The sequence below is a fragment of the Penaeus monodon genome, chromosome 14 (genome assembly GCF_015228065.2).
Source record: "Penaeus monodon isolate SGIC_2016 chromosome 14, NSTDA_Pmon_1, whole genome shotgun sequence".
Taxonomy (NCBI): domain Eukaryota; kingdom Metazoa; phylum Arthropoda; class Malacostraca; order Decapoda; family Penaeidae; genus Penaeus; species Penaeus monodon.
In genome coordinates, this window is record NC_051399.1 from 47,139,447 (window position 1) to 47,155,017 (window position 15,571).

The 15,571-nt window shown below is 36.6% G+C and overlaps 1 protein-coding gene and 1 pseudogene across 1 annotated transcript in view; one reads left to right on the top strand and one right to left on the bottom strand.

The window, feature by feature from the left end:
• The window catches only part of LOC119581203 (UDP-N-acetylglucosamine/UDP-glucose/GDP-mannose transporter-like), a gene marked incomplete in the record, with an annotated part of 61,488 nt that overhangs the window by 32,554 nt on the left and 13,363 nt on the right, over window positions 1–15,571 (bottom strand).
• Window positions 13,500–15,571, top strand: part of LOC119580733 — a 7,628-nt pseudogene continuing 5,556 nt past the window's right edge.

A 15,571-nucleotide genomic window follows, 5' to 3' on the forward strand; every position in this document is an offset into this window, starting at 1 on the left:
CCGGGGGGGACGCACTTAAATGACCTCCGGAGATCGAGGTGGGGGCCCTGACAAACCCGACTGGCGGCTTCTCATCCCTCTGAAGGACATCCCGACCCCGCACCGTGCCACTTACATGGTCCAGTTTGCCGTTCCCCCAACCCCCGAACGGGCGGGACCGCAATGAGGAGTTTAAGACCCACTCTCCCGGGAGGAGGGGCAGTTGGGTGGACAGCGTGGGGGCCTTTCCCCACCAGCCTTCAAGCAGTTAGTTGTATCAATGATGTTTGGGCCCCACACTTTTACGGTATTTTGAAAGTATGGCTGTGTGTTGGTTTGTGTGGTGGTGTGTGTTGTGTGGTTTTTTTGGGTGTAGGGGTGTGTGTGATGTGTGTGTGTGTGTGTTGTTTTGGGTGTATGGGTGTGTGTGTGTGTGTGGTGTGTGTGTGTGTGTGTGTGGGTGTGTGTGTGGGTGTGTGAAAAATATGTCCTTTTTTTCTATGTTTTTTTTTTTTTTTTTTTTTTTCTTTTTATTTTTACATTATTTTACCACACCCCCCCTCCCCTCCTTTTTATTTTTTATTCCTTTATGTAAAATTTCGAGCATGGGTAAGTAAGACCTAACAAACAAAAAAACCAAATTGCCCTTGTTTGTGGCAGACAAAATAATTGAACCCCCCCTGAATACCCATATAGTTTTTTTTCTTTTTCTTTTTTTTTTTTTTTTCTATGAGAGTTTTCTTTTTTTCCCCCTATAATATGTCAAATACGTTTTCTTTTCTCATTTGGAAGTGTAAAAAATCAACTTGGAAAATTAAATTTCTCTACTTCCCCTTATTTTTTTTTTTTTTTTTTTACGGGAAATTTTTAAAATTAAATCTTTCGTAATAAAAAAAGAGACTTTGTATATGATTTTACCCCAAAAACAGATAAAAAAGTCATAAAAGTCTGATCTCTGCACTGTTATTCTATTATGACATAGAGTAAGCGCCTAGGGGACAACATGGACAAAATGTTCAAAAAAAAAAACCCTCCAATACATGAAAAAAAAAATTTTTAAAAATTTTTCTCTTTTTTAAATTTCTTTATTTTTTAAAAAAGTTTTTAAAATTTCCAGATGATTATGTAAACTTGCGAAAATTTTACCCCCTTAACTGATTAAAAAAGTTTTACCGAAAAAAAAAAATATATATTATATCACTGGAAAAAACACAAATGCTTTAAAAAATACTTGTCAAAATACTTCTTTATGAGTGTCAAAAACCATTTTATTTGAAAGATACAAAACACCTGTACATATATTTTTACTGTTCCACTTCAAAAAAAAAAACAATTTTATTTTTTTTAATTAAACTTTTATTTTTTCCCTTTTTTTAATGGTGCAGTTTTCTTAAAAAAATAACACCAAAGGGGAAAATAAATGGTTAATGGTTAAAAGCAAATAAATGTGCTAGACATCAAAGGTCATGTAGCACTTTTTAATTTTTGGGGAAGGTGGTTGATTGTGATTGTTCTCTAAGCTGGGAAAAGGGGAATTGGTGGGAAAGGGTTGGGTGGGGTGTGGAAAGGGGTTGTTAGATGAAGGATATGTAGGGTTTGAGGAAAGAGAATGGTTTTTTGAACCAAAAAGTGTGGGATTCTTAAAGGAGTCTGATAGGTTGGGAGGTCGGTGAAGGGGGGATGTGGGGAAAGCAGAGGTACGGTTGTTTCAAAATGGGGGCACAAAAAGGTGAGCCCCCTCTGCCGGGCTGAAATAATAACCCGTTCTTACCCTTTGGGAGAGAATCAAAAATGGGGGTATCTCGAATATGGAGACGGGGCAGGAGGGGGGGGGATGTTTGCTTGATAGTTTTATGGATTCGGCCCCAAACTTTAGATAGTTAAGGGGATGTAATTGATAAAAAATAATTTCAAAAGCAACAAAGTAAAGGGGGGGGAAGGGAAAAGTAACTGAATCCTGTGATCCATCAATAAGGAAGATAAGAATAACTTGAAAGGGCATTGGTTTAAAAGGGGGAGGGTGACTAAGGTTTTTCCTTTTTGAAAAGTATGGCAACAAAAGGGGAATGTGAGAAGAGAAAAAATATAATTGGGGTTTTGGTATTGGAGGTGTGTAAAAAGGTCTCTTAAAGGCATACAAAAATGGTTATAAGGGGAAAGGATATGCAAAGGTCAGGGTCTGTGGGAGGGGGAAACCCGAAATTCCAATGAAGGATATTTACTTTAGTGATATAGACGTATATGTTTTGGGAGATTTTGAGGGAAAGCAGCTAGAGGGTGGGTAAGGACTGAGAGGGCGAGTGAGAGAGGTTGGGGTTTTTTTTTTAAAGGGGGTATTAGGAATGGAGGGTCGTGGAAGGGGGTACTTGTGACATAAGGGGGTTCACGTGTGTATCCAGGGGGGAGTGGAAGGGATAGGGATGGGGGAGGGTTAAGTGGGGGGTTGGGTTCGGGGCGGGGGGGGTGGGTTTTGTTGGGAGGGGTTAGGAGGGTAGGGTGTAGGGGGATATCATTAGGAGGAGAATGGATATCCAGTTTTCTTGGGTGGGAAGGAGCGGAGTTTAAAATTTTTAAATTTAGTGTCAGTTTTTATTAAGTTCTTGGAATATTTTCCCAAAAGTTTTTTTTCGAGAGTTTTTTGGGGGGTTTTGGGATAAAGATTTCTTTTTAAGGGGGGGAAGAGAGGATGGTGTCTCAAACGTAGGGGCAAAGGAAAGGTGGAGGTGATTGTGTGGTAGGGGAAAAGGGGTGGAACTTTTTTTTTGTCGGGTTTTGGGTAGTGTGAGGAGGGAAGGGGAAGGTGTTGGGGGGAGTGGTTTGGAGATCTGTATAGCGATTGGAGGTCGGGTTTAGGTGGCAAGGGGTTTGGACTGGGGAAAGGGAGGAGGAGAAGAGGGGGGGGGTTTTAAAGTGGGGGGTGGGTTTTTGGAGAATTGGTAAATAGCGTATTACGGATAAAGAGAGAAACCAGCGACGGCTTCCTTCTGGCTTTAATAGTGGAGTCCCAGTTTGAAAACTAGAGTTGCTACCTCAGCTCAAATTTTGGGTGGGACCCCTATAAAATACATTATGGGGGGGCCCCCACAGTTGGGACATGGGGCGTGATTGTGCAGAGCATTTTGATCGGGTATGGGCCCGGGTTTTGGGGAATAGTGGGATCTGGGTGTGAACGGCATGTTTTTGGGTGGGTGTCCTAGACCCAACAATTTTTGCACTGACGTGGAGGGGTTGGTATGGACAAAAGGGAGGGATTCTCCTCCTATGTATACATGAAGGAAGGTTTTGTCTACGGAAGGTAATTTTTTGGGTATGTTAGGGGGTTTTTTTCGTGACCCCCTGGGGGGGAAGGATAGCATTTTTACGATGTTGCATCATAGCTGTGAAACCGGGAAGTAGGGCTTCTCCACAAACTACAACTTTGTCAAGTTTTGGGGAATTGGCGGGGAGATTGAAAATGTTCCTGCAAATATTAAGGGGTTGATGGGGTTCTGCAAGGATGGGGGCCATATAGGGCAGTTGTTTTTTTTAAGCTATGCTTTTTTTCGGAGTTACTGGAAAGACGGGGGGGGGTGGGTCGGCTACGGAAAAAGACTTTACCTACTTGTTTTTGGAGACTTTTGGGAAAAGAAGGGTGTTTCAATAGGGGGCGGGGAGGATCACGAAAAATCGGGCCATTTGGCTGCCTGAAAAGGGTATTTAAAATTTTTTAGTGATAGGGGTATCGAAGGGCGGGGGCTACGATGGAGTAGTTTGAGGGGGGTTTGTTTAGGGGAGGTGGGGAATAAGGCTGTAAGGTATTTAAAAAGGGAGGATGGGGTGGTTTATGTTTTGGGGGTTGGGGGGTAGAGGTGTTGAAAATTGAGCATGCTGGGGGAAAGGGGAAATGTTCCTTAAGGATTGATTGTTGGCTACTGTACTAGTAGGGATTGATGAGGGGGTAGTTTTGCATTTCGGAGCCGTGGTCAAAAGGGGAGCCCGGGGTCAGGGAAGGGGGGTTTTTCAGTTGGGGCTATTTTGTAAAGGGGGAAACCTCATTGCCCCTAATAGTGGGTTTTTTCATTACTGGGCCCTGGTAAGCCTGGTTATGTGGGGATAAGAAAATGGATAATAAAAAAAACAAAAACAATTAGTTTCAAATTTTATTCATATTCTACTCAATTCACAGAAAAGGCATTACATTAAATGTAAACAAACCTAAAAAAAATTTAAGGGGGATGAATGAAAATGAAATGATGAAAAGGGGGCATAGCGCTTTGGAGATTACAAAAAAATAAAATTTCATTCTTTTTCACAACTTCCTTTGGGGGATAACTTCCCCCGGCAGAAACGGACACGTGACAAAAACTGGCACGCATCCCTTTTTTTTCTTCTTCTCTCTGTTTTTTTTAATCCATCCTGTAAAAAATCCCCTTCTGAAAAAGTGATAAGCACACTTTAAGAAACTCTCTCTCTATTAAAAAAAAAAAAAAAAAAAAAAAAAAAAAAAAAAAAAAAAAAAAAAAGATCATTCACACAAAACCACACACAAACCACGGACATCTAAAAAAAAAAAAAAAAAAAATAGAAATAAAAAATCCCTAAACGGTCAAAAACACACGGAATAAAAGGGGATATTGGGCAAATGGGCCCGAAATGATTAAAAGAAAAATGCCCCCTAAGAACTAAACAGACGGCTCCCCTCTTGCGTCTGAATATTGTCAATACAATGCAGTTTTTTGGGGGGAAAGGGGGCGAAGGGGGTCCTGGTCTGGTAAAAGTTGGGGGAAAAAAAAAAATTTTTTCTGAAAAGAAAGACCAATATTCTGCACCGAGCACATTTGCTAGAAGGACAATGCACGGACTGTTTTGATGGTAAATACGCAGCATGGGTCTTGGAGATAGGAATACGATGAGGAGGTGGGGGAAATTGCAATGGGATTACCCAAAACCTGGCAAAATGTTTTTCAGGAGTCCCTTACCCGGTTTACCTGTGCCCTTGGTTCAGTATTATTTATTTCCTATTCGACCTGAGCTCACAGGCTAAAAAGAAAAAAATAAAAGACAGAAAAGTGAATTATAACAAACCCTTACTTTGTCTAGTACAGGTACAGATCACATACCTATTTGCAAGGGGAGACACAATAACATATCTAAAAACTAAACCCCAAAAAGCAATAAAAAACATATGCTTGCTGCGTCCCCATTTAAAACTTTGGAAACTTTCCCTTTTCCAAAAGTAAGGTAAAATTTAACTCAGTCATGACAACTGAAAAAAAAACAAAAAAATCCTAAACACATTAATACTTTGGCTAATACTACATAAAAAGGGAAGTATACAGATGCAAAACTACTGCAGCTAATAAATCTCTGTACGGGTATATGTGGCACTCAAAGGGTACATCTATAAATCATATGAATGAATGATTAAATATCTGAATCATTTAAAATCGCAATGCATAACCACACTAAAAAAAAAAATAAATAAAAAGAACAAAAAAAAAACAAGCTTTCCCTCTACCTCGTCTGGAATTGGTGACATGACAAGCCCTGAGATGCTACGAAAAATGACATGAAGAATGCTTACTTTCACGTACAAAAAAAAATAATAATAAAATAAAAAAATAATAAAATGATGAGTAAATTTTAAAACATAATGCCCCTTTTGCGTAAGTCAGATTTCATTCTAAAGCGAATGAGACCATGAGCAGTGGATATAAAATGACTGAAATGTTGATGCAAATGGATTTCCTTTTACCTTTTTTCATTCTTATTACTTGCTTTCAGTCTTGGAACTTTTTCTTTTACAGTATTTTATAAATGATCATAACAAAAAAAAACAATAAGTTTTTGCTTTCAAAAAGAATAAAAAATAAAAAGGACAAGTAATAACAAAATACATCGGAAAGATTTATGTATATAAAAAATATTTATATAAATATTTATAAATACTTTAATCCATATACATATATATATATATACACACACATAACTACACTACTTGTCAGCAATGGTTTTAAATAAAGAAAGGCCATTTCTCTCTCTCTCATCTCACCGGGAACGTACTTGGCTCTACTGAGAGGGGAAAAAAAAAAGTTTTCCCCCAACAGTGACGACAGTGAACCTAATAGTATATTAATCCTTCCCCGTTTTGGCCATGCTTCATCCCCCTCTTCCACGCGTATCGTTACAACTCGTGGCGTATGTTTGTGTGCATTGGTGTGAGTGGAGAATTGAGGGGGAAAGACGTATGGGAGAGGCTGCAAATGAGGTGTAAATGTAAAGGGGAGGGATAGCAAAAGAGAATGAGGATAGAGAAGAAAGGGGAATGGGATAGAGAAGAAAGAGGGAAAAATGAGTTAAGAGAAGATTGAGATTGTCTGTTTGTACCCATGTGTGTTATATATTGTGAGTAATGATCAAATGTAACCATGTGGCTTTATGTTTTTAAAGGATAGATAGGTACTACAACAAAATAAAAAGCTCAATTTGGAAAAAAAAAAAAAAAAAAAAAAAAATACAAATATCTCCACAAAAATACAATTTTTACAGCAAAAACTAAAAAAGGCATACTTCTCCCTTATCACATAATACAGTTCTTACGACAAACGGGGAAGCATAACCATCTTTATTCCAAAAAATAAAAAAATCCATAAACCAAGAGTTCCAACGCTCTCTAACGCCGTTCGGGTCATTCCAACATTCAAACTGAAACTCGGGTCTTCGAAAATGAACAAACAACTCTCTTTCAGAAAAAAAAAGGGGGGGGGGAGATTAAGTAACTTAAAAAGTATGAATAAATAACCTAACACATACGTATCACACCACACAACAAATGTGTCCAAACAACATTATACACTGTAACTTTTCTGTTACATGGAATGACTGCAAAACTGGATTCCCCTCTTCCTTGTCACTAGAATCACTATAAAGAATGAAAAGTGATTTTCAGTTAACAAAATGAAGAGCAAAACCCTTTAGTTTATTCCCACTCGTGTTATTTCTTTGACGTCTGCAAAGGGTTTATTTCAGGTATATTGCCTCTTAGATGCATTTTTGAACATCGGATGATTTAAAGCTGCTTGAAGCTTGGGACAGATTTACAGTTTGCTAAACAGAAAATTCTTGCTCACCAAAAAAATTCACTCTCTGTATTTATCTTTTATAGTTCATTTAATCTCCTTGGTACTATTCAAAACATCAGCTTTGTAATAAAATCCATGACAATTTTCTGGCTAAAGCGGATTATGCCAGTTTGTAAAAATGCTAGAGACACCAGTTGTACGCACTCGTTTCTATTGTTGCTTCTGATTTTTTTTTTTCATTATTTTTTTTAATGCCATTCACAAAAAAAATCCTTATCTTCAAACTAAGACACACTGCGGGCCTATCCATATATCAATACTTTCTATAGTCTAACCACTGGATTTTCCATCAAAGGAAAACAATTTTAAGTAATGATCTTTCAAAACCCGCAGGACCTGACTGTCGCACTATAACACAGGATATTCAACTTTCGCAAAACCCTGATCTTCACGCAAAGTACACCCAATCACAAAACACCAACGAAAGATGGAACTCTGTGTAAAGGTCCCAGAACATATATTCCTAATTTTCATATACTACGCTCTTGCATTTTCAGTCTTAAGTGTCCTCCCTCTGCTGATACAGTGAAATCATTTTAAAAGGGAGGCAAGTTACCATAAGGGAAATTTCCCTGAAATCTGCAGATGCCCACTTGGATTGTCAGCCTCATGCACCACACCGGGCTGGACGAATACGTACTTTATAAAATTGTTATTATTTTGAAGTTTTCGGGTTTGTCAAACTGCTTTTTACTTGAGAGAAATTCAAATCTTTTTCTAAAAAGAAAAAATGAAAAAAAAAAAAAAGAATCAAAATCTTTTGCAAAAAAAAAAAAACCGAATACAGATGTCCCCAAAAGTAGCTTAGAGAAAAAAACCCTATAAAAATCCCCCCACTGATCAAAGGGAAAAAACCCTTTTTTTTCTTTTTAAATTGATTTAATACCCACGAAAAGTGACAAAAAAAAGAAAAAAAAAAAGGGAACACCCAAAACATGAGAAACACCTTTCCCCACAAGGGAACTTATCACAATGAGCAAAAAAAAACCCTTTTTCGTAACGGATATTTCACACTGCGGAGAATCCCCTCGCGTCCAAACAAGGGCCCCAGCTAAAGGGTTGGGGGTCGGACGTTTTTCAGGGCTCGGGTTTGGGGGGGTCCTTTCTCGAAACGTCACCCCGAGTACACTATCTACCTGCAATGCTGTAGAGAGGGGGAAGAAAAAAAATGCATCATTTATTTTTTTTTTCGATAAAAATATAATTTTTTTTTTTTCCTCCGATAGAAAAAGGGATTTGAAGATGAAAAAAACAAAATAGAAGGAAAAAATAAAGGCATACCTGCCTGCCCGAGTCTACCGCACATAAGTACAATAAGACAAAGGGATATAAAAATATTTTAATAAATTAAAGCCTCAATTTCTTAGAAACTGTTATGGTCTGTAACAGCGAATAAAACTGGTTAGCTAAAAAACAAGAAAAAAAAAAAATAAATAAAAAAAAAAATGATAATTAATACCCCAAAGCCAATTAAATAATCTCACCACGGATAAACCCTTGAAAATTCCAGACAAAAACACTCACAAAAACCCAAAATTTCCCCCCCGATTTGAATCCAACACTAATCAATGCACGACTACTGAATGAGAAGGAAACAATCAAAAAAAAAATTGTTCCATGATTTGGAGGGAAAAACCATTGATTTTTTTGCAGCAACCAAACCCAAAAACAAAATTTTATAAAATAATTATAACAAAAAAACAATTAATAAGAAAACATATAAAGGATATGAAACAAATGAATTAAGAAAAAAGGAAATAAAGCAAAAAAAAACATCTAATTAAGTATAATCATTAAAAAATTGCAAAAAGCTTAATGACTATTTTATTTATCAAACTCCAGTTATTAAAACATGAAATTTTACAAGGAAAAAAAAAAAAAAAAAAGTAAAATCAAACAAAAAATCAGAGTAAATCAAGAATAAAAGAAAAGAGCAAAAACTTGATGAAATAATAACATTTGGGGTGAAAGGCGAATTTGCCACAAAGCTGAAAAACCGCTGCTCTGGGCCATACCTTGCCTTGCATAGAACAACTTTTTCCCCTCAAAAAAACTTCATACGCAATCTGCAACATGAAAGGGCATATCAAAGCATTTAAATATGTTCACCTGAGTATTTTTGGGGAAAAAAAAAAAAAAAAAAAAAAAAAAAAAAAAAAAAAAAAAAAAAAATAATAATTAAAATATATATATATTTTATTATTTATAGTATATATAATATATATAAAATATATTTTATATAAATTTTATAATTTTATATATTATTAATATAAAATTTTTAAATATATATATTATATAATTATTATAATGTATAAATAAAAAAACATAAAAAAACAAATATTAAAAAATTTTTCCCCAAAATACAACACAATAATCCTTTTAAATCAAAAACTCTAGAAGCATTTTTTTCAATTCATTATTACAACTTATGCATAAAAAGGACAGCTTTAGGTCATGCGACAAGAAAAGGGGGAGGGGGAAGGGAGAGGGAAGGGAGAGAGGAAGAAGAGAAAAGAAAGAGAAAAAAAAAAAATAGAAAGAAAAGAAAGAAAGAGAAAAATAGAAAGGGGGAGAGGAGAGAAAAGGGGAAGGGGAGAAAAAAAAAGAGGAAAAAGAGAAAAGGAAAGAGAAAGGAGAGATGTAAATACAAATAAATTTAAGACAGACAAAGGCAAAAAAAAACAAACAGACAACAGAGAAAAGACCACAACAGATGAGGAAGTAATTTAACCCAAACCCAAAGGGGGTTTAGGAAAGCTTTTTTGGAAAGCAAGAACGGGGGGGAGTACGTTCCCAGTATATCACTGGCCGTTTGGGGGGACCTTTCTTCTCTGCGTGAACACTAGGGGGATACACTACCTTGAAAAGGCACTGAAAATACCAGGGGTTTGCTTAAATTCGTTGATTCCCTAAAGTCCTGGTGGAAACCTGCTGAAATGCAAAATGCACAGACACATTCACCCATATAAATATACAATTTTAAAACCTGGGAACAATAAGAAAGATCAATATAAAAAAATAAACTACAGAGGGGAGGGGAGGGAGGGGAAAAAAAAAGGGAAAGGGAGTGACTGAAAAAAGGCAGGTAGGGGGAAAAACAAGAAAAAAAAAAGAAAGGGAAACAGAGGGAAAGAAAGTATATTTTTTATATAATTATATTTATATATTAATATATATATAATTATTTTATATATTTATACATACAACAGCACAGACACACACTGTGGTGTTTGGGGGTGGTGGGTGTTGTGTGTGTTTTGTGTTGTGTGTGTGGGTGTGTGTGTGTGGTGGTGTGTGTGGGTTTGTGTGTGTGTGTTGTGTGTGTGTGTGGTGTTGTGTTTGGGGGGTGTGTGGTGTGTGGGGTGGGTGTGGTTGGGGGTGTGCGTGTGTGGTGTGCGTGTGTGTGTATTAATATATTATATATATATATTATATATAAATATATATTTTATATATATATATATATATATATACACACTTTAAAATGTATATTAATGTAGTTGTATAATGTATATGTATATGTATATTTATGTTATGTATATTTTAGGTATTTAATGTAATATTATATATATTATTATATATTTTATATATAATAATATAATTTTATATATATATAATCCATACTTTATATGTATATGTATATGTATACAATACATATATAACACATACAATACAACATTACATTACCATACATATAGAGAAGAGAGAGAAGAGAGAGAGAGAGAAGAGAGAAGAGGAGAGAGAGAGGAGAGAGAGAGAGAGAGGAGAGGAGAGAAAGAAGAGAGAGAGAGGAGAGAGAGAGAGAGAAGAAGAGGGGAGAGAGAGGAGGAGGAGGGGGAAAAAAGTGAGTGAGTGAGTGAGTGAGGAGTGAGTAGTGATGAAAAGAAGAAAGAGAGAAAGAACTAAGAGAAAAAGAGACTAAGAGAGAAAGAGAAAGAGAGAGAGAGAAGGAAAGAGAAAAAAAAGGAGAGAGAGAGTGAGAGAAAGAGAGAGAAGCAATGGGGAAAAGGGGTTTTAAAAGGGGAAAAAGGGGAAAAAGGGGCAACAAAAAGGTTTTATTTCGTACCAAAATTTTTAAAGGGGATGCTAAATAATTCTGCTAGTGGTATGTGAGTTATAGCAGTAGGTAAAAAAAGCTTGCAAAAAACCCCTTTTCAGAATGCCTTCCAGTTTTAAACCTTTAAAAAACGGCCACTTCTCACATAACACAGCACATAAAAAAAACCACACACAAATGTGTGAGCGCATGTACCCACACACACACGCACTAATTAAGCGCAAAAAAGTAAAAACAAGATTTTTTTGAACTTATAGGTAGCCATTTTGGTTTTTCCCAAAGCATGAGGAAACTTTTTATAAATGGAAAAAATCCATTTTTACTTGTTTCTACTGGGGCAGTGATTTTTTTTTCCCACCCCCCCAGCCCCCCCGTCGCCCCCACCCCCACAACCCCCCATACGCACACAGCACGCACGCAAAACACACAAAAACGCAAACAAAAACACATTAAATTAAAAATTTCCATCACACATAACCCAAACATACTCACAACTATACATGCACAAGCACACACTTGCAAGCTATATAACCACTCTCTGGGTACAAAGGTTATGCATATCCTTGGGGCTTGGTGGTAAAGAAAAAGTTACAATCATTTGCAATTGACATATCCTTCCATAAATTTTTTTTTTATTTTTTTAGTGGTACAGGTAAACAATATTCCTCAGGTCAAAAACAAACCCCTTACCCCCGGGTGGCATGGACTACATGCCCTGGCATGCCTGGTCTATATTTCCCGGATGGTATGTCTACGTGCCCTGGTGCGCCAAGTCCATTTTTGGGGATGTATGGTTTTTGACCACACTACAGTGATGCAAAAACCCCGAGAGTGGGGGCCCCGGCCACTATGGGAGAGAGGGTCTGCGTATCGGGAAAAAACCCTCAGCATTGGGGGTTTGAACCCTTTCATTTCAATAAGCACTACACATGACTTATTTTCTTTTAAAGGGGCTTTTTGGCAAATATTTCTCCTTTCGATCAGTACCCTAGAGGTTAAAGTATTTTTTTTTCATTTAAACTGTGCCAGTTTTATTTTTGGTCTTGTTTTTAAAATGAAAATTTTTACAATCCGTATATTGTGTGATTTAAATATAAACCCCCAAAAAGAAGGGAAATTTTAAACCCTACAGAACAAAATTTTAGGCTGCCCAAGTCAGCGCTCTAGGGAAAAAAACAGATCCCCCAAAAACAAAATTTACCCTTTTCTCCGATTCTTGGCTACAGGGTAAAAGACGGTTTTTGGCAAGAAGGTCAGAAATTACTTTATCCTACTTTGAGGGCTGTTCCTAAGGACGCAGTTAGGGTCAAAAAAGGAAAAAAAAAATTTAGATTCCTAACTTAAGAGTGGGCTTGACCACATTGACATGGATACCTCAGCCATCCTGATTGAAAAAAGGACTCATCACAGGTAACCTTTTTAAAACTGATTTTCAGGAATGTCCTTTTCATAATCCCTAAGGGAAATATTAATCTTAATCTTTAGCAAGCCCCATATAAATTTTGAAGCATTGCTTGCCTAGGGCATCAACATACTGCTTTAAGGTCATGTTGATATGTCTTCCAAATACTTAAAATCCTTCATTTGTTTCAATGATTATGTAAATTTTTTGATGTCAAAAAAAAACCCCTATACGTACATATATACATAATACATTGAGGAGGGAACAAAACAAAAGCATCAATTCGATTAAAAACCCTTTCTCTTCCCCGAACTAAAAAAAAAAACATTTCATTTTTTTTTTCCTCACACGAAATTTTCAAAGACTTTCATCCCCTTTCCCTTTTTTTATTTATTTCTAAGCAATACCCCTACCATCAAGCGAGCATTCAGTCAAAAAGGATAATACAACATTTGAAAATAAAAATGTAAAAACAAAAAAGGTTTATGAAGCAAAAAAAAGTGGCTACAGAGTAACTAAGACAATATGAAACTTTGGAAAAGAAAGAAAAAAAGAAAAGGTAAAAAAAAAAAAAAACCCCTATTAGGATACCTAAATCGGCCTAAAAACAAAAACTTTTAAAAAAATCAAAAACAGTGTTAAAAGGAAATCAAACCCATCAAATTTTTACCATTGAAAAAAAAAGGAAAAATTAAACCCCGGAAAAGGAAAAAATTTAAAACACAAAAATCAAAAAGAAAAAAAAAAAAAATGAAAACAACACAAAACAGAAGAGACCCCCACAAAACACAAAAAGGGTTTAAAGAATGACCATTAATAAACACAAAAAGAATCCTCTTACTGATATTGAGCCCCCCCCGGAAGTTTTAATGGAAAAACACGAGTCGCCTCCAATAAACATCCCCAAGTACGTCACGAAGATGTTTTTTGAGGGACCCCCATGATGGTGGTGGTGAGGGCAGAGTTGTACGCGTGCAAGATCACCGGTACATCAGGTGAATCCCAATGCAGCATGGACTGTACCGTAAAACCACGGGTCATCCAGCCTTCGACCCCCCGCCTAGGAAACCCCAAGAAATGGGTAATAAAAAAAGGGGGGGAAAAGGAAAAAAGGGGGGAAGAGGGGCAAATCTGAATAATGTTTTAAAAGGGTAAAGAGCCACATTTAAAAAGTAAACACACCAAAAAAACTCTAAAAAAAAAAAACCCCAGACATACAAAGATCTTTAAAATAAAAAAAAAAAAAAAATAATAAAATTTCATACAAAAATCACCAAGGGGAAATACACCCTGCTGTAAAGGGCAGCACGTTCTGAAAAAGAAAAAAACCTTTCCTAAACATTTTTAAAAAAAAACCTTATATTCATTGTGAGGAAAACAAAATAAACAACAATAACTATCAGACAGCCACTGAAGAAATCGAAAAAACCCCCAAAAACGAAAAAAAAAAAAAAAAAAAAACCACCCCCCAAATAACAACAAAAAAACCCGACCTTAAAGATCGCCATTTAAACCGTGAAGGAGACGCGAATGGCAGCATGAAAAAGTGAATTGTAGAACAGAGACCATACTTCCCCAGATCCTTACGTCCAACTTTTTCTTGACATTTGACGCCATTGGGTGCCGTAAACGTTGTTGGATGCCAAAGAAGAACCCACCGCATCAAAGGAATATCGTTTCTGAAGACATGTGGACGAGTTGGGTTTTTAAAACTTGGGAAATAAATTGGGGGTTTGGGGAGAGGCTAGTTGGTGTTTTGGGGGGACGGAAAAGGGGGTAGAGATGGCGTTCGGGGTGGGGCTGGATGGAAAAATTTTTGGGGGGGGAAAAAGGCCTGGGCGGAAAATGAAAGGGAATTTTATGCGTGAGACAAAATGATAAAATGTTTGGGGGAAGAAAAAGGGGGTAAGGGTTAGGGGGAATGATTTTGAGTGGAAAATGTAATAAAAGTGAGGGTTACGAGTGGGAAAAAAAAAGGGTAAAAAAGGAAAAGAGATAAGGGCGAAGGGGGTTTAAGATCAGGTAAAGGGGGAGATGAGGGTTTGGGGCTTTAGGGTGGAGTACGAGTGTGAGGGGGGGATGATAGGATGCGGGACTGATTCAATTATAGCAATAGTACCATTGCATCTGCATCAAAAGACTGCATCATAAAAGGTAAGATGATGATCCATAATGAAAAACAATAATATCAAAAATGCCCCCCAAACTATCAAAATTATTTTCCTTTCACATCTACAAATATCTTCACAAACAAAAATGATCCCTTTTGTCATAATAACAAAAGAACAGGAAAAAATACTACAGCGCTGCAAAAGAGGAGCCAAGGATCTATGTACACAGTTAATTGAATAGTAAAAAGGTGGTTTTTTCCCAAAAAGATAAGTACAAAAATTGCGGTGAATTTAAATCTAAATTCTATATCCCGCAACGGTCCCCTTTTTTTCATGACTAATCATTTTTTTTATTTTTTTTAAAAACTAACAAAAACTGTATAAGGAATAATAATACTACTGAATACAATTAAAAAAAAAAAACTTCCCTTCCTTGCTAACCAAAAAATCACACCAAAAAAACTCCGATATATCATATAAAAAAAAGAAAAAAAAAAAAGAAAAAAACATTCATAACATGGATGTTAAAAAAAAATAAGAAAAAAGGAAACCACCCTAAAAATTTAATTTTTTCTCCCAATCAGGTGAAGAGAATGGGGAAAATCTCCGAAGGACGGGGGAACTCGGCAAACTGAAAAGAAAAACAGCGGGGAAAAAAAATAAAATGAAAGGCAGCACTTTTTCATTAAAACACACTTCTCTGCGTTAATTATCTCAAATTTTTTTGTTCATTAATTTTAGGTCGGGTTGGGAAAAAGAATGGCAAGAGGGGGAAAAGGGTGGAGAGGGGTTAGGATGGGGGTGAAAAAAAGAGGAGGAAAGGGGGAAAGGAGGGGGAAAGAGGGAAAAGGGGGAGGAGGGGGGGGGGGAGAAAGAGAGGAGAAGGATAATATCAAAAATA